At 37.2% G+C, this 18,746-nt stretch overlaps 1 non-coding gene across 1 annotated transcript; it reads right to left on the reverse strand.

The window, feature by feature from the left end:
* Positions 1–15,510: 15,510 nt before the first annotated feature.
* Positions 15,511–15,618, reverse strand: LOC114927345 (small nucleolar RNA R71). Its single transcript, XR_003817663.1, has one exon. It is a non-coding gene; the product is annotated as a small nucleolar RNA R71 (small nucleolar RNA).
* Positions 15,619–18,746: the final 3,128 nt, after the last annotated feature.

Genomic DNA, 18,746 nt, shown 5'->3' on the forward strand with positions numbered 1-18,746 from the left:
AGTTTTAAAATTAAAAAGCTTGAATTCAAATTTGAATTTTGAAATTAAATTTTAAGTTTTGAAATTTTAAAATTTGAATTTTGAATTTGAAAGTTGAATTTTGAATTTTAATTTTGAATTTTGACTTTGAACAAGATAAGTGAAGTTTGAAAAGATTTGAATTTTGAAAAGGTTTAATTTTTAAAATTGAAATTTGAATTTTAAATTTTGGATTTTGAAATTGAATTTTGAAATTTAAAATTTTAATTTTTAAAATTTTGAAAGTTGAAATTTTAAAATTTGAAATAACATAAGATAAGATTTTGAAAAAGATATGATTTTTTATTTTGAAAAGATTTTTTTTTGAATTTTAAAATTAAGATAAATAGGTAAAAATTTTAAAATGAAAATCTGAATTTTGTACAAAATTTCGAAAAAAAATTAAAAATAAGAAAAGATATTTTATTTTTATGATTTTTGATTAATGAGTAGAGAGAAAAAAAAGTAAAAGACACCAAACTTAAAATTTTTAGATCTAGTGCACCAATTTCAAAATTTGGAGGGAAAACACAATGGGACACCAAATATAAAAATTTTAAGATCAAAAACAACAAAACACAAGAAACTTTGAAGACGAACAAGACACGAAGAATAAGACTCAAAGAAATTTAAAGAACACAAAAAACATAAAGAAACCAAACTTAAATTTTTTAGAAAACTAAAGGAATTTTCGAAAATTGAAGTAAAACAACAAGAAAACACCAAACTTAAAATTGAAACAAGATTTAACCAATGAAAATTATTTTTGAAAGAATTTTAAAAGGAAGATACCAAAAATCGAAAATTGCTATAATTAATAAATACAGAGACTCAAAGAAGCAAAAATTTACCAAGAACATAAACAAAAGACTCAACAGAGAACAAAGATTAAACAAAAAAATAAAAATATTTTTTTCAAAAAGGTTTTTAATTTTCAAAAAATTAGAGAATAAAAATAAAAAAACTCAATAAGAACACAACAAAGAATCTCAAACAGAAAGCTAAGGATGCTTGAAAATAAAGTTTTTGAAAAAGGTTTTCTAGAAAAGCTTTAAAATTTTCAAAAAAAAATAAGGAAAAAGAAAATAAAAATTAAAAGACTCAATTAGGATGATAAAGAAAAGAAGATAAAAGTTACCTGATCTAGAGAGCAAGACAATCCGTCAGTTTGTCCAAACTCAACAACCCCGGGCAACGACGCCAAAAACTTGGTAGCACGAATCCCCACACCTTTGTACTAGTGTACCAGCAAGTGCACTGGGTCGTCCAAGTAATACCTGAGCGAGTCAGGCTCGATCCCACGAGTATTATGGCTTGAAGCAATCTATGGTTATCCTGCAGGTCTTAGTCAAGCAGATTAGAACGTTGTTGATTGTGAAAGTAATACCGAATTGTAATAAGTTAAAGGATAGGAATAGGAATAGAGTTTAAGAATAATGTCCGAAGGGGTAAAACCAATTAGATTAAGTAATAGGAATAGAGTTGAGAGTTGGAGTTGCTTTGTCTTTCTGAATTAACTCTGGTATTACTACTTCCTTTGCTTGTGAGTGATTTCTTCAATGGCAGGCTGTTTGTGATTAACACTGGTTTGAGCAGCTGCCAATACTCCTCCAGATCTAAACCCCAGGTTTAGTGCAGATCCATTCTGATTGAGGGTGATGCTTCTTAGGATTCTAGCCTCTACCACAGAGACCCTAATCTCCTCGTAAATCGGCTGAACTGATGTCTCGAGAAGTCCCCAACGAAGTCGTGGATTAGCCGTCTGAGAGACGTGTATTCAAGCTATTGGCTCATCATTGTCCGATGAAAGACGCACTCTGAACCCATGTAGAATGTGATAACCTTATGCCAGTTCAAAGCATTCATATTGATGAAGAACGAATATACGTATGAGAATTAATCAAACACGGATCGAATAGAACAGTAATACTTTATTAATTCATAGGACTCAGGGGACTCCTCCCCTCAGCCTAGGAGGTTTAGAAACTCATAATGAAGAGAAAATACAATGGAAAAACGTGAATAGTGTATGATCTATTTGAATGATTATGTAAAATACACTTTAAATACTAAATAGATGACTAGTAAGGGTAAAACAGTCTATTTAGTGCTAAAATCCACTTCTGGGCCCACTTTGTGACTGTTTGGGCTGAGCTTTGATGAAATCCATGTGCTTAGGCTTCCTTGGGTGTTGGACTCCAGTTCTGGCACCTTTTTGGGCGTTGGACTCCAGCTTGGAATCCCTTTTTGGCGCGGGAAGCCAAAACTGGTTAGATGGCTGGCGTTGAACGCCAGTTTTGGGCCTTCTAATCCAAAGTAAAGTATGGACTATTATATATTGCTGGAAAGCTCTGGAAGTCAGATTTCCAAGGCTGTCGAGGGCGCTCCATTTGGACTTCTGTAGCTCCAGAAAAGTTCTTCCGAATGCAGGCAGGTCAGATCTGGACAGCATTTGTAGTGCTTTCTCTGTCTCTGAATCAGACTTCTGCTCTGCCTCCTCATTTCAGGCAAAAAATAACTAAAATTGTACAAAACACAAAAACTCAGTAGAATCCAAAATGTAAATTTAACACTAAAACCTATAAAAACTTAATGAAAATTAAATAAAAACTACTTAAAACTATATGAAAGTGATGCCAAAAAGCGTATAAAATATCCGCTCATCAGCTGTGCTGATCGTGATGTGATGAGCGGATATTTTATATGCTTTTTGACATCATTTTCATATTTTTTTAATTATGTTTTGTTTAAGTTTTATTATGGTTTCATAGATTTTAGTGCTAAATTCAGATTTTTGGATTCTACTTTGAGTTTTTGTGTTTTATGGTGATTTCAGGTAATTTTTTGCTGAAATTAAGGAGCTTTAGCAAAGTCTGATTCAGAGGCAAGGAAAGCGTAGCAGATGCTGTCAGAATCTTACCTCCATGCACTCAAACAAGCATTTCTAGAGCTACAGAGGTCCAAATGACGCATTCTCAACGACGTTGGAAAGCTAATATATAATGGTCTACAATTTTCTTCGAAGGAGCCTGCCTATAATGGGCGTTGAACACCAAGGAGCTACCCCTGACTGGCGTTCAATGCCCCAGGGAGACAAGCCAGCGTTGAACGGCAAAGAATCATCCCTTTGGGGTGTTCAACACCCACCAAGAAGTAAGGTAGCGCCAATCACCCCTAATGGGCGTTGATGAGCGGATAATTTATACGCTTTTTGGCATTGTTTTTAGGTAGTTTTAATATGTTTTAGTCACTTTTTATTATATTTTTATTAGTTTTTAAATAAAAATAATATTTCTGGACTTTACTATGAGTTTGTGTGTTTTTCTATGATTTTCATTTAATTTCTGGCTGAAATTGAGGGAGCTGAGCAAAAATCTGATTCAGGCTGAAAAAGGACTGTTGATGCTGTTGGATTCTGACCTCCCTGCACTCGGAATGGCTTTTTTGGACTATAGGATTTCAATTGGCACACTCCAATTGCGTTGGAAGTAGACATCCAGGGCTTTCCAGAAATATATAATAGTCCATACTTTGCTCAAGGATAGATGACGTAAACTGGCGTTCAATGCAGTTCCATGTTGCAAGTTGGAGTTAAACGCCAGAAATAGGTTACAAGTTGGAGTTAAACGCCATAAACAGGTTACAACCTGGCGTTTAACTCCTGAAACAGCCTAGGCTCGTGTAAAGCTCAAGTCTCAGCCCCAGCACACACCAAGTAGGCCTCGGAAGTGGATTTCTGCACTATCTATCATAGTTTACTCATTTTCTGTAAACCTAGGTTACTAATTTAGTATTTAAACAACTTTTAGAGATTTATTTTGGACCTCATGACATTTTTAGATCTGAAATTTGTACTCTTTGACGGCATGAGTCTCTAAACCCCATTGTTGGGGGTGAGGAGCTCTGCTGTGTCCTGATGAATTAATGCAATTATTTCTGTTTTATATTCAAACACGCTTGTTTCTATCTAAGATGTTCATTCGCATTTCAATATGATGGAAGGGATGATCCGTGACACTCATCACCATTCCCAAACTATAAACGCGTGACTGACAACCACCTCTGTTCTACCTTCGATTGAATGAGTATCTCTTGGATTTCTTAATCGGAATCTTCGTGGTATAAGCTAGAATCCATTGGCAGCATTCTTGAGAATCCGGAAAGTCTAAACCTTGTCTATGGTATTTCAAGTAGGATTCAGGGATTGGATGAGTGTGACGAGCTTCAAACTCACAAGGGTTGGGCGTAGTGATAGACGCAAAAGGATCAATGGATCCTATTCCAGCATGAGTGAGAACCGACAGATGATTAGCCGTGCGGTGACAGCGCACCCGGACCATTTTCACTGAGAGGACAGATGGTAGCCATTGACAACGGTGATCCACCAACACACAGCTTGCCATAGGAGGAACCTTGCGTGCGTGAAGAAGAAGATAGGGGAAAGCAGAGATTCAGAAGACAAAGCATCTCTAAAACTCCAACATATTCTTCATTTTTGCATAACAAGTATTTAATTCATGCTCTTTTATTTTTCGCAATTTGAACTGATAATCATAATTAATCTCCTGACTAAGATTTACAAGATAACCATAGATTACTTCAAGCCAACAATCTCCGTAGGATCGACCCTTACTCACGTAAGGTATTACTTGGACGACCCAGTGCACTTGCTGGTTAGTTGTGTAGAGTTGTGAAAAGTGTGAATCACAATTTCGTGCACCAAGTTTTTGGCGCCGTTGCCGGGGATTGTTCGAGTTTGGACAACTGACGGTTTATTTTGTTGCTTAGATTAGGAAAAATTTTTCTTTTTGGTTTATAGTCTTCTATTATTGTTTTTGGTTGAAATTTCTTTTTTTTTAAATCCTTATTTTCTCTTTTTAAATTTTTTGAAAATTTTATTATCTGATAATTGAGTTTTTCTGTTTGAGTTTAGTTTCATGTTTTAAGTTTGGTGTCAATTGCATGTTTTTTATTTTCTTTTAAATTTTTGAATTTGTGTTCATTGTTCTTTCTTAATCTTTAAGTTGTTCTTGTTTATTTTCTTTGCTTGATCTTTAGTTTTTCTTGTTTTGTGATTTTTCTTGTGCTTTTTCAAAATATCAGTTTTCAAAAAAAATTTATTTATTAAATACCTTATTAAAACACGTTAAATTTATAGCTCAATTGGCTAGAGCGTTGTGCTTATGTTCTTGGTAATTGGCTATCTTCTTTTTTTAAAAAAAAAACTTTTTCAAAAATAATTTTTCTTTGAATAAATCTTGTGCCAAACTTTAAGTTTGGTGTTCTCCTGTTAACTTTTCTTTAGTTTTCAAAAATTTTATTTTGGTTTTCTAAAAATTTTAAGTTTGGTATTCTTTCTTCATGTTCTTGTTGTTCTTGTGAGTCTTCAAAGTGTTCTTGAGTCTTCCTTGTGTTTTGATTTTAAAAATTTTAAGTTTGGTGTTCTGGTGCACGAAATTGTGATCATCATAATGGTGCCAAAGGACTTGGAGATCTTAAACATGAATCACACTTTGTCACAATTCCGCACAACTAACCAGCAAGTGCACTGGGTCGTCCAAGTAATAAACCTTACGTGAGTAAGGGTCGATCCCACGGAGACTGTCGGCTTGAAGCAAGCTATGGTCACCTTGTAAATCTCAGTCAGGCAAATTCAGATGGTGATGGAGAATTGATAATTAAAAGATGAATAAAATATAAAATAAAGATAGAGATACTTATGTAATTCTTCGGTTGGAATTTCAGATAAGCGTATGAAGATGCTTTGTTTCTCCTGAACCTCTGCTTTTCTATTGCCTTCTTTCAATCATTCATACTCCTTTCCATGGCAAGCTTTATGTTGGGCATCACTGTTGTCAATGGCTACTTCCCGTCCTCTCAGTGAAAACGTTCCAAATGCGTTGTCACCGCACGGCTAATCATCTGTCGGTTCTCGATCATGTCGGAATAGGATCCATTGATCTTTTTGCGTCTGTCACACACCCCACAATCGCGAGTTTGAAGCTCGTCACAGTCATCCCTTCCCAGATCCTACTCGGAATACCACAGACAAGGTTTAGACTTTTCGGATCTCAAGAATGACTGCCAATAATTCTAGCCTATACCACAAAGGTTCCAATCTGAGATTAGAAACCCAAGAGATACGCATTCAAGCCATTGCTAGTAGAATAGAGGTGGTTGTCAGGCACATGTTCATATGTGAGAATGATGATGAGTGTCACGGATCATCACATCCATCAAGTTGAAGAACGAATGAATATCTTGGAGAAGAAATAGACTTGAGTTGAATAGAAAAACAATAGTACTTTGTATTAATTCTTGAAGAACAGCAGAGCTCCACACCTTAATCTATGGTGTGTAGAAACTCCACCGTTGAAAATACATAAGAACAAGGTCTAGGCATGGCCGAATGGCCAGCCTCCAAACGTGTCTAAGATAGCATAAGACCTATCAAAGATCGATGCAAATACAATAGCAAAAGGACCTATTTATAGAAAACTGGTAGCCTAGGGTTTACAGAAATAAGTAATTAATGCAGAAATCTTCTTCTGGGCCCACTTGGTGTGTGCTTGGACTGAGCATTGAAGCTTCCATGTGTAGAGACTTTTCTTGGAGTTAAACGCCAGCTTTTGTGCCAGTTTGGGCGTTTAACTCCAGCTTTTGTGCCAGTTTTGGAGTTAAACGCCAGAATTCTTGAGCTGACTTGGAATGCTGGTTTGGGCCATCAAATCTCAGAAAAAGTATGAACTATTATATATTGCTGGAAAGCCCAGGATATCTACTTTCCAACGCAATTGAGAGCGCGCCAATTGGGCTTCTGTAGCTCCAGAAAATCCACTTTGAGTGCAGGGAGGTCAGAATCCAACAACATCTGCAGTCCCTTTTCAGCCTCTGAATCAGATTTTTGCTCAGGTCCCTCAATTTCAGCCAGAAAATACCTGAAATCACAGAAAAACACACAAACTCATAGTAAAGTCCAGAAGAGTGATTTTTATTTAAAAACTAATAAAATATAATAAAAAATAATTAAAATATACTAAAAACATACTAAAAACAATGCCAAAAAGCGTATAAATTATCCGCTCATCACAACACCAAACTTAAATTGTTGCTTGTCCCCAAGCAACTGAAAATCAAATGGGATAAAAAGAAAAGAATATACAATGAATTCCAAAAACATCTATGAAGATCAGTATTAATTAGATGAGCGGGGCTTTTAGCTTCTTTACTTCTGAACAGTTTTGGCATCTCACTTTATTCCTTGAAGTTCAGAATGATTGGCATCTATAGGAACTCAAAATCCAGATAGTGTTATTGACTCTCCTAGTTAAGTATGTTGATTCTTGAACACAGCTACTTTATGAGTCTTGGCCGTGGCCCTAAGCACTTTGTTTTCCAGTATTACCACCGGATACATAAATGCCACAGACACATAACTGGGTGAACCTTTTCAGATTGTGACTCAGCTTTGCTAGAGTCCCCAATTAGAGGTGTCCAGGGTTCTTAAGCACACTCTTCTTTTTGCTTTGGACCTCGACTTTAACTGCTCAGTCTCAAGTTTTCACTTGACACCTTCACGCCACAAGCACATGGTTAGGGACAGTGATGAGCGGGTATTTTATACGCTTTTTGGGGTTAATTTCATATAGATTTTAGTATATTTTAGTTAGTTTTTAGTTTATTCTCATTAGTTTCTAGGCAAAATTCATATTTCTGGACTTTACTATGAGTTTGTGTGTTTTTCTGTAATTTTAGGTATTTTCTGGCTGAAATTGAGGGAGCTGAGCAAAAATCTGATTCGGGCTGAAAAAGGACTGCTGATGCTGTTGGATTCTGACCTCTCTGCACTCAAAATGGAATGTTTGGAGCTACAGAAGTCAAATGGCGCGCTTCCAATTGCGTTGGAAAGTAGACATCCAGGGCTTTCTAGAAATATATAATAGTTCATACTTTTCTCAAGAATAGATGACGTAAACTGGCGTTCAACGCCAGTTCCATGCTGTAGTCTGGCGTCCAGCGCCAGAAACAAGTCAAAAGTTGGAGTTCAACGCCAGAAATGGATCCAAAGCTGGCGTTGAACGCCCAAAACAGCCCTATGCACGTGAGAAGCTTTAGTCTCAGCCCCAGCACACACCAAGTGGGCCCCAGAAGTGGATTTCTGCACCATCTATCATAGTTGACTCATTTTCTGTAAACCTAGGTTACTAGTTTAGTATTTAAACAACTTTTAGAGATTTATTTTGTATCTCATGACATTTTAGATCTGAACTTTGTACTCTTTGACGGCATGAGTCTCTAAACTCCATTGTTGGGGGTAAGGAGCTCTGCTGTGTCTCGATGAATTAATGCAAGTATCTCTGTTTTCCATTCAAACATGCGTGTTCCTATCTAAGATATCCATTCGCGCCTAATTATGGAGAAGGTGATGATCCGTGACACTCATCACCTTCCTCAATCCATGAATGTGTGTCTGACAATCACCTCCGTTCTATATCAGATTGAATGAATATCTCTTAGATTCCTTAATCAGAATCTCCGTGGTATAAGCTAGATTGATGGCAGCATTCATGAGATTCCAGAAAGTCTAAACCTTGTCTGTGGTATTTCGAGTAGGATTCTGGGATTGAATGGCTGTGACGAACTTCAAACTCACGAGTGCTGGGCGTAGTGACAGACGCAAAAGGATAGTAAATCCTATTCCGGTATGATTGAGAACCTGCAGATGATTAGCCGTGCGGTGACAGCGCACCCGGACCCTTTTCACTGGAAGGATGGATGGTAGCCATTGACAACGGTGATCCACCAACACACAGCTTGCCATAGGAGGACGTGCGTGCGTGAACAAGAAGACAGAGGAAAGCAGAGATTCAGAAGACAAAGCATCTCCAAAACTCCAACACATTCTCCATTACTGCATAACAAGTATTTATATCATGCTCTGTTATTCCTTGCAATCAAATTTGATAAGTGAATTGTTTTATTATTTTCCTGACTGAGAGTTACAAGATAACCATAGCTTGCTTCAAGCCAACAATCTCCGTGGGATCGACCCTTACTCACGTAAGGTATTACTTGGACGACCCAGTGCACTTGCTGGTTAGTGGTACGAGTTGTAAAAAGTGTGATTTATAATTCGTGCACCAAGTTTTTGGTGCCGTTGCTGGGGATTGTTTGAGTTTGGACAACTGACGGTTTATTTTGTTGCTTAGATTAGGAAAAATTTTTCTTTTTGGTTTAGAGTCTTTTATTATTTATACCTTGTTAAAACACTTTAAATTTATAGCTCAATTAGCTAGAGCGTGGTGCTTATGTTCTTGGTAATTGGCTATCCTATTTTTAAAATCTTTTTCAAAAATAATTTTTCTTTGAATAAAACTTGTGCCAAACTTTAAGTTTGGTGTTTTCTTGTTGATTTTTCTTTGTTTTTCGAAAATCTTAGTTTGGTTTTCTAAAAATTTTAAGTTTGGTGTTCTTTCTTCATGTTCTTGTGTTCTTGTGAGTCTTCAAGGTGTTCTTGAGTTTTCCTTGTGTCTTGATCTTAAAATTTTTAAGTTTGGTGTTCCTTGGTGTTTTCCCTCCAAAATTTTCGAAAACAAGGAGCATTAGATCTAAAAATTTTAAATCTTGTGCTATTCTATTGTTTTTCTCTTTCCTCTTTAAATTCAAAAATATCTTTTCCCTCTATTTTAAAGCAATTTTTCAAAATCAATTTTAAAATTCAGATTTTTTTCAAATTTTAAAACCCTTTTAAAAAAAAAATCATATCTTTTTCAAAACTTCCTAACCACTTTCTCTCTCCTCATTTTTTCGAAAATCTTCACCCATTTTTATTTATTTTAATTTATTTTGTTTTCAAAATAAATAAATAATTAAATAAATAAAAATATTTTTCTTCTATTTTACATCATTTCCCTTTCTCCATCATGGACCTAAGCGGAAATGAACAGTCCAGGAGGACTCTGGGGTTATATGCTAACCCCTCTACTGCTTCATATGGGAGCAGTATCTGCATACCCTCCATTGGAGTCAGTAGTTTTGAGTTGAATCCTCAGCTCATTATCATGGTGCAGCAAAGTTGCCAGTATTTCGGTCTTCCACAGGAAGAACCTACAGAGTTTCTGGCACAGTTTTTACAAATTGCTGATACAGTACATGATAAGGAGGTAGATCAGGATGTCTACAGATTATTACTATTTCCATTTGCTGTAAAAGACCAAGCCAAGAGGTGGTTAAATAACCAACCTAAGGCTAGCATAAGGACATGGAAACAGCTGACAGAAAAATTCCTGAATCAATACTTTCCTCCAAAACGGATGACACAGCTAAGGTTGGACATCCAAGGCTTTAAACAAGGAGATAATGAATCTCTTTATGATGCCTGGGAGAGATACAGAGAGATGCTACGAAAATGCCCCTCTGAAATATTTTCAGAGTGGGTTCAGTTAGACATCTTCTATTATGGGCTTACAAAAAGAGCTCAGATCTCTCTGGATTACTCAGCTGGTGGATCTATCCACATGAGAAACACAATTGAAGAAGCTCAAGAGCTCATTGATACAGTTGCTAGAAATTAGCATCTGTACCTAAGCAGTGACCCTTCCATGAAAGAAGAGGCTAAAACAGTAACTGCTGAACTCAGTCCTGCAGAGCAAGCTGCTGAATTCAATCAGCAATTGGATTTTCTAACAAAGTAGTTAGCTGAATTCAAGGATAAACTACAAGAGACAAGGATGGCTAATATAAACATGGAAGTACAATTAAAGCAAACAAAGTAGCAGCTGTCAAAACAAATAACAGAAGAATGCCAAGCAGTTCAATTGAGAAGTGGGAAAGCACTAAATACCCCACTTCAAGGCAGCAGGAAACCAAGAAATGAGCAAACCACCCAAAATCCATCTAAGGACAGTAAGAGCCCAGGGAAAAATAATTCTGGCGCTAAAATGCCAGAACTTGGGTGGAAGGCTGGCGCTGAATGCCCAGACCATGCTCAAGACTGGCGTTCAACGCCAGAAACAAGCAAGGATCTGGCGTTGAACGCCCAAAAGAGGCACAGTTCTGGCGTTCAAACGCCAGGAATAGATGAGGAGCTGGCGTCTAACGTCACTCCAGCTTCTAACTCTGGCACTCAATTGCCAGTGAGGGATCAGACACACATAAGTGCTGATAACAACCCATCTAAAAAGGCTTCTTCAACCACTTCTGTAGGAAATAAACTTACAGCAACTAAGGTTGAGGAATATAAAGCCAAGATACCTTATCCTCAAAAACTCTGCCAAGAAGAGCAGGATAAGCAATTTGCTCGCTTTGCAGATTATCTCAGGACTCTTGAAATAAAGATTCCATTTGCAGAGGCATGATGAGCGGATAATTTATACGCTTTTTGGCATTGTTTTTAGTATGTTTTTAGTAGGATCTAGTTACTTTTAGGGATGTTTTCATTAGTTTTTATGTTAAATTCACATTTCTGGACTTTACTATGAGTTTGTGTGTTTTTCTGTGATTTCAGGTATTTTCTGGATGAAATTGAGGGACTTGAGCAGAAATCAGATTCAGAGGTTGAAAAAGGACTGCTGATGCTGTTGGATTCTGACCTCCCTGCACTCAAAGGGGATTTTTGGAGCTACAGAACTCGAAATGGCGCGCTTCCAATTGCGTTGGAAAGTAGACATCCAGGGCTTTCCAGCAATATATAATAGTCCATACTTTGGCCAAGAATTGATGACGTAAACTGGCGTTCAACGCCAGCTTTCTGCCCAAATATGGCGTCCAGCGCCAGAAAAGGAGCCAAAACCAGAGTTGAACGCCCAAACTGGCACAAAAGCTGGCGTTCAACTCCACAAATGGCCTTTGCACGTGCAACACTTAAGCTCAGCCCAAACACACACCAAGTGGGCCCCGGAAGTGGATTTATACATCAAATACTTACTCATGTAAACCCTAGTAGCTAGTTTATTATAAATAGGACCTCTTACTAGTCTTTTTGACCATCTTTGGATTACCTTATGATCCTTTGATCACGTTTTGGGGGCTGGCCATCTCGGCCATGCCTGGACCTTCACTTATGTATTTTCAACGGTAGAGTTTCTACACTCTATAGATTAAGGTGTGGAGCTCTGCTGTTCCTCAAAGATTAATGCAAAGTACTACTGTTTTCTATTCAATTCTTCTTATTTCACTTCTAAGATATCCATTCGCACCCAAGAACGTGATGAAGGTGATGATTATGTGTGACGCTCATCATCCTTCTCCCTTATGAACGCGTGCCTGACAAACACTTCTGTTCTACATGAATTAAGCTAGAATGAATATCTCTTAGATCTCCTAACCAGAATCTTCGTGGCGTAAGCTAGAATGATGGCGGCATTCAAGAGAATCCGGAAGGTCTAAACCTTGTCTGTGGTATTCTGAGTAGGATTCAATGATTGAATGACTGTGACGAGCTTCAAACTCGCGATTGTTGGGCGTTAGTGACAGACGCAAAAGGAGGGTGAATCCTATTCCAGCATGATCGAGAACCGACAGATGAATAGCCGTGCCGTGACAGGGTGCGTGAGCATATTATTCACTGAGAGGAGGGGATGTAGCCACTGACAACGGTGATGCCCTTACATAAAGCCAGCCATATAAAGGAGTAAGACTGATTGGATGAAGATAGCAGGAAAGCAGAGGTTCAGAGGAACGAAAAGCATCTCCATTCGCTTATCTGAAATTTCTACCAATGATTTACATAAGTATCTCTATCCCTATTTTATTATATAATATTCGAAAACACCATTATCACTTTATATCTGCCTGACTGAGATTTACAAGGTGACCATAGCTTGCTTCATACCAACAATCTCCGTGGGATTCGACCCTTACTCACGTAAGGTATTACTTGGACGACCCAGTGCACTTGCTGGTTAGTTGTATCGAAGTTGTGACAATTATGAATTAAGATCAAAGCACCAAGCTTTGGAGCCATTACCAGGGATTGTTCGAGCCTGGACATCACAATTTCGTGCACCAAGTTTTTGGCGCCGTTGCCGGGGATTGTTTGAGTTTGGACAACTGACGGTTCATCTTGTTGCTCAGATTAGGTAATTCTCTTTTTATTTTATTTTCAAAAATTTTTCAAAAATATTTCTAAAATTCTCTCATCTGTTTTCGAAAAATATAAAAAAAAATGTTTTCAAAAATTTGATTCAAAATTTTTAAGAATGAATTCTAGTGTTTCATGAAGCATGGTGAAGCCTGGCTGGCTGTAAAGCCATGTCTAAATTCTTTTGGACTGAGGCTTCCAAACCATCAAAGGTAAGTTACATACTTGATAAATGATGAGCAGCAATTTGTTATCAAGAGCAATATACTCTGGTGTTACATGCAGAAGCTTGGCTGGCCATTGGCCATGTCTAGTGTTTTGGACTGGAGCTTTCATTGAAAGCTTGGCTGGCTAGTGAGCCATGTCTAATTCCTGGACTGAAGCTTTAGACTAAGAATGCAAGATTCCTGGAATTCATATTAAAAATTTTGGAATCCTTATATTTTTTCCTTTTCATATAATTTTCGAAAAAATCCAAAAAAAAAAAATTAGAAAATCATAAAAATCAAAAATATTTTTCTGCTTCTTGTTTGAGTCTTGAGTCATATCATAAGTTTGGTGTCACTTGCATATGCATCTTGCATTTTTCGAAAATTCTCATGCATTCATAGTGTTCTTCATGATCTTCAAGTTGTTCTTGGTAAGTCTTCTTGTTTCATCTTGATGATTTTTTGTTTTGTGTCTTTTCATGTTTATCATATGCATTCTTGAATTCTTAGTGCCTAAGCATTAAAGAATTCTAAGTTTGGTGTCTTGCATGTTTTCTTTGCATTAAAAATTTTTTCAAAATTGTGTCTATGATGTTCATCTTGACATTCATAGTGTTCTTGGTGTTCATCTTGACATTCATAGCATTCTTGCATGCTTTCATTGTTTTGATCTAAAAATTTCATGCATTGCATATTTTTCATGTTTTTCATAAAAATTTCAAAAATCAAAAAAATATCTTTCCCTTTTTCTCTCATCAAATTCGAAAATTGAGTTGACTTTTTCAAAAATTTTTTAAAATCAAGTTGTTTCTTATGAGTCAAATCAAATTTTCAATTTGAAATTCTTATCTTTTTCAAAATCTTTTTCAAAAATCAAATCTTTTTCAAATTTCTTAGTTATTTTCGAAAATTTCAAAAATATTTTTCAAAAATCTTTTTCTTATTTTTAATCAAATTTTCGAAAATAACATAAACAATTAATGTTTTGATTCAAAAATTTGAAGTTTGTTACTTGCTTGTTAAGAAAGATTCAAACTTTAAGTTCTAGAATCATATCTTGTGATTTCTTATTAATCAAGTCATTAATTGAGATTTTAAAAATCAAATCTTTTTCAAAACTAATTTCAATCATATCTTTTCAAAAATATCTTCTTATCTTATCTTTTTCAAAAATATCTTTTCAAAATATCTTTTCTAACTTCCTAACCTCTTATCTTCTTAAAAATTTGTTTCAACTAACTAACTAACTTTTTGTTTGTTTCTTAACTTTTTCAAAACCACCTAACTAATTCTCTCTCTAAATTTTCGAAAATACCTTCCCCTTTTTCAAAAATTTCTTTTTAATTAACTAATTATTTTTATTTTTTATTTTTGATTTCAAAAATCTTCGAAAAAAATACTAAACATTTTTCAAAAACTATTTTCAAAAATCACTAACTCTTTTTCAAAATAATTTTCGAAAATTTTCCCTTCCCCCATCTTACTCTATTTATTCATTCATATCCTAACATCTCATCTCACCTCTCTTCCATCCTCACAGTTGTGTTTCTTCCATTATATTACATTCTTTGTCTCCCCCTCTTCTTCCACTCACACAGGGATCCCTAAACTGTGGTATAAAGGATCTCCATTATTATTATTATTTTTCTGTGTCTTCTTCTTTGTCATATGAGCAGGAGCAAGGATAAGAACATTCTTGTGGAAGCAGATCCAGAACCTGAAAGGACTCTGAAGAGAAAATTAAGAGAAGCTAAAATACAACAATCCAGAGAAAACCTTTCAGAAATTTTCGAACAGGAAGAGGAGATGGCAGCCAAAAATAATAATAATGTAAGGAAGATGCTTGGTGACTTTACTGCACCTAATTCCAATTTACATGGAAGAAGCATCTCCATTCCTGCCATTGGAGCAAACAACTTTGAGCTGAAACCTCAATTAGTTTCTCTAATGCAGCAGAACTGCAAGTTTCATGGACTTCCATCTGAAGATCCTTTTCAGTTCTTAACTGAATTCTTGCAGATATGTGATACTGTTAAGACTAATGGAGTAGATCCTGAAGTCTACAGGCTCATGCTTTTCCCTTTTGCTGTAAGAGACAGAGCTAGATTATGGTTGGATTCTCAACCCAAAGACAGCCTGAACTCTTGGGATAAGCTGGTCACGGCTTTCTTAGCCAAGTACTTTCCTCCTCAAAAGCTGAGCAAGCTTAGAGCTGATGTTCAAACCTTCAGACAGAAAGAAGGTGAATCCCTCTATGAAGCTTGGGAAAGATACAAACAGTTGACCAAAAAGTGTCCCTCTGACATGCTTTCAGAATGGACCATCCTAGATATATTCTATGATGGTTTATCTGAGCTATCAAAGATGTCACTGGACACTTCTGCAGGTGGATCCATTCACCTAAAGAAAACGCCTGCAGAAGCTCAAGAACTCATTGACATGGTTGCTAATAACCAGTTCATGTACACTTCTGAAAGGAATCCTGTGAATAATGGGACGCCTATGAAGAAGGGAGTTCTTGAAGTTGATACTCTGAATGCCATATTGGCTCAGAATAAAATATTGACTCAGCAAGTCAATATGATCTCTCAGAGTCTGCATGGAATGCAAGCTGCATCCAACAGTACTCAAGAGGCATCTTCTGAAGAAGAAGCTTATGATCCTGAGAACCCTGCAATAGCAGAGGTAAATTATTTAGGTGAACCTTATGGAAACACCTATAACTCATCATGGAGAAATCATCCAAATTTCTCAAGGAAGGATCAAAAGCCTCAACAAGGCTTTAATAATGGTGGAAGAAACAGGTTTAGCAACAGCAAGCCTTTTCCATCATCAACTCAGCAACAGACAGAGAACTCTGAACAAAATGCTTCTAATTTAGCAAATCTAGTCTCTGATCTATCTAAAGCCACTGTAAGTTTCATGAATGAAACAAGGTCTTCCATTAGAAATCTGGAAGCACAAGTGGGCTAGCTGAGTAAAAGGATCACTGAAATCCCTCCTAGTACTCTCCCAAGCAATAGAGAAGAGAATCCAAAAGGAGAGTGCAAGGCCATTGACATAAGCGCCATGGCCGAACCTGTGAGGAGAGGAGAGGACGTGAATCCCAAGGAGGAAGACCTCCTGGGACGTCCAGTGGTCAATCAGGAGCTTCCCTCTGAGGAACCAAAGGACTCTGGGGCTCATCTAGAGACCATAGAGATTCCATTGAACCTCCTTATGCCCTTCATGAGCTCTGATGAGTATTCCTCTTCTGAAGAGAATGAGGATGTTACTGAAGAGCAAACTGCCAAGTTTCTTGGTGCAATCATGAAGCTGAATGCCAAATTATTGGCATTGATGCTTGGGAAGTTGAACCTCCCTTGTTCATCAATGAACTAAGTGATCTGGATCAACTGACATTGCCTCAGAAGAGACAGGATCCTGGAAAGTTCATAATACCTTGTACCATAGGCACCATGATCTTTAAGGCTCTGTGTGACCTTGGTTCAGGAATAAACCTCATGCCCCTCTCTGTAATAGAGAAACTGGGAATCTATGGGGTGCAAGCTGCTAAAATCTCACTAGAGATGGCAGACAGCTCAAGAAAATAGGCTTATGGACAAGTAGAAGATGTATTAGTAAAGGTTGAGGGCCTTTACATACCTACTGATTTCATAGTCCTGGATACTGGAAAGGAAGAGGATGAATCCATCATCCTAGGAAGACCTTTCCTGGCCACAGCAAGAGCTGTGATTGATGTTAACAGAGGTGAAATATTCCTTCAATGGAATGAGAACTCCCTTGTGTTTAAAACTCAAGGATCTCCCTCTGCAACCATGGAGAGGAAGCAGAAAAAGCTTCTCTCCAAGCAGAGTCAACCAGAGCCCCCACAGTCAAACTCTAAGTTTGGTGTTGGGAGGCCACAACCAAACTCTAAGTTTGGTGTTGAACTCCCATATCCAAACTCTAAGTTTGGTGTTGGAGAGTCTCAACAAAGCTCTGCACATCTGTGAGGCTCCATGAGAGCCCACTGTCAAGCTATTGACATTAAAGAAGCGCTTGTTGGGAGGCAACCCAATGTTTATTTATCTAACTATATTTTTTCTTAGTTATGTGTCTTTATAGGTTCATGATCATGAGGAGTCACAAAATAAATATAAAAATTGAAAACAGAATCAAAAACAGCAGAAGAAAAATCACACCCTAGAGGAGCATCTGCCTGGCGTTCAAACGCCAGAACAGAGCATAGTTCTGGCGCTGAACGCCCAGAATGGGAGCATCCTGGCGCTGAACGCCCAGAACAAGCATGGTTCTGGCGTTCAACGCCAGAAATGGCAGCAAATGGGCGTTGAACGCCCAAAATGGGCACCAACCTGGCGCTGAACGCCCAGAGTTGTGTGCAAAGGCATTTTGCATGCCTAAATTGGTGCAGGGATGTAAATGCCTTAACACCTCAAGATCTGTGGACCTCACAGGATCACCTCAGGATCTGTGGACCCCACAGGATCCCCACCTACCTTCACTCACTCTCTTCTCTCTTCTCAATCATCCTCTATTCCCAATAAACACTCATCCCTTCTGTCTTCCATTTACCACTCACACCCAATCCCACCCATATGGCCGAATACACACAGCCATCCATCTCCTCCATATCCTCTTCTTCTTCTATTCTTTCTTCTTTTGCTCGAGGGCGAGCAACATTCTAAGTTTGGTGTGGTAAAAGCATAGCTTTTTTGTTTTTTTCCATAACCATTGATGGCACCTAAGGCCAGAGAAACCTCTAGAAAGAGGAAAGGGAAGACAAAAGCTTCCATCAAGGGTCTATAGCTCAGTGGTAGAACATTTGACTGCAAATCAAGAGATCCCTGAGATACCTCAGGGGATACATTTTCTTCCACACAATTATTGGAAGCAACTAATGGTGGAACATCAAGAGCACTCCATCATCCTTCATGAAATAAGAGAAGATCAAAAAGCAATGAGGAAGGAGCAACAAAGACAAGGAAGAGACATAGAAGAGCTCAAGGACATCATTGGTTCCTCAAGAAGGAAACGCCACCATCACTAAGGTGGATTCATTCCTTGTTCTTGCTTTCTCTGTTTTTCGTTTTCTATGTTATGTGCTTATCTATGTTTGTTTCTTCATTACATGATCATTAGTAGTAGTAACTTTGTCTTAAAGTTATAAATTTCCTATGAATCCATCACCTCTCTTAAATGAAAAATGTTTTAAATCAAAAGAACAAGAAGTACATGAGTTTCAAATTTATCCTTGAACTTAGCTTAATTATATTGATGTGGTGACAACGCTTCTTGTTTTCTGAATGTATGCTTGAACAGTGCATATGTCTTTTGAAGTTGTTGTTTAAGAATGTTAAATATGTTGGCTCTTGAAAGAATGATGACTAGGAGACATGTTATTCGATAATCTGAAAAATCATAAAAATGATTCTTGA

Source organism: Arachis hypogaea, unplaced genomic scaffold, assembly GCF_003086295.3.
Source record: "Arachis hypogaea cultivar Tifrunner unplaced genomic scaffold, arahy.Tifrunner.gnm2.J5K5 arahy.Tifrunner.gnm2.scaffold_235, whole genome shotgun sequence".
Classification (NCBI taxonomy): Eukaryota; Viridiplantae; Streptophyta; class Magnoliopsida; order Fabales; family Fabaceae; genus Arachis; species Arachis hypogaea.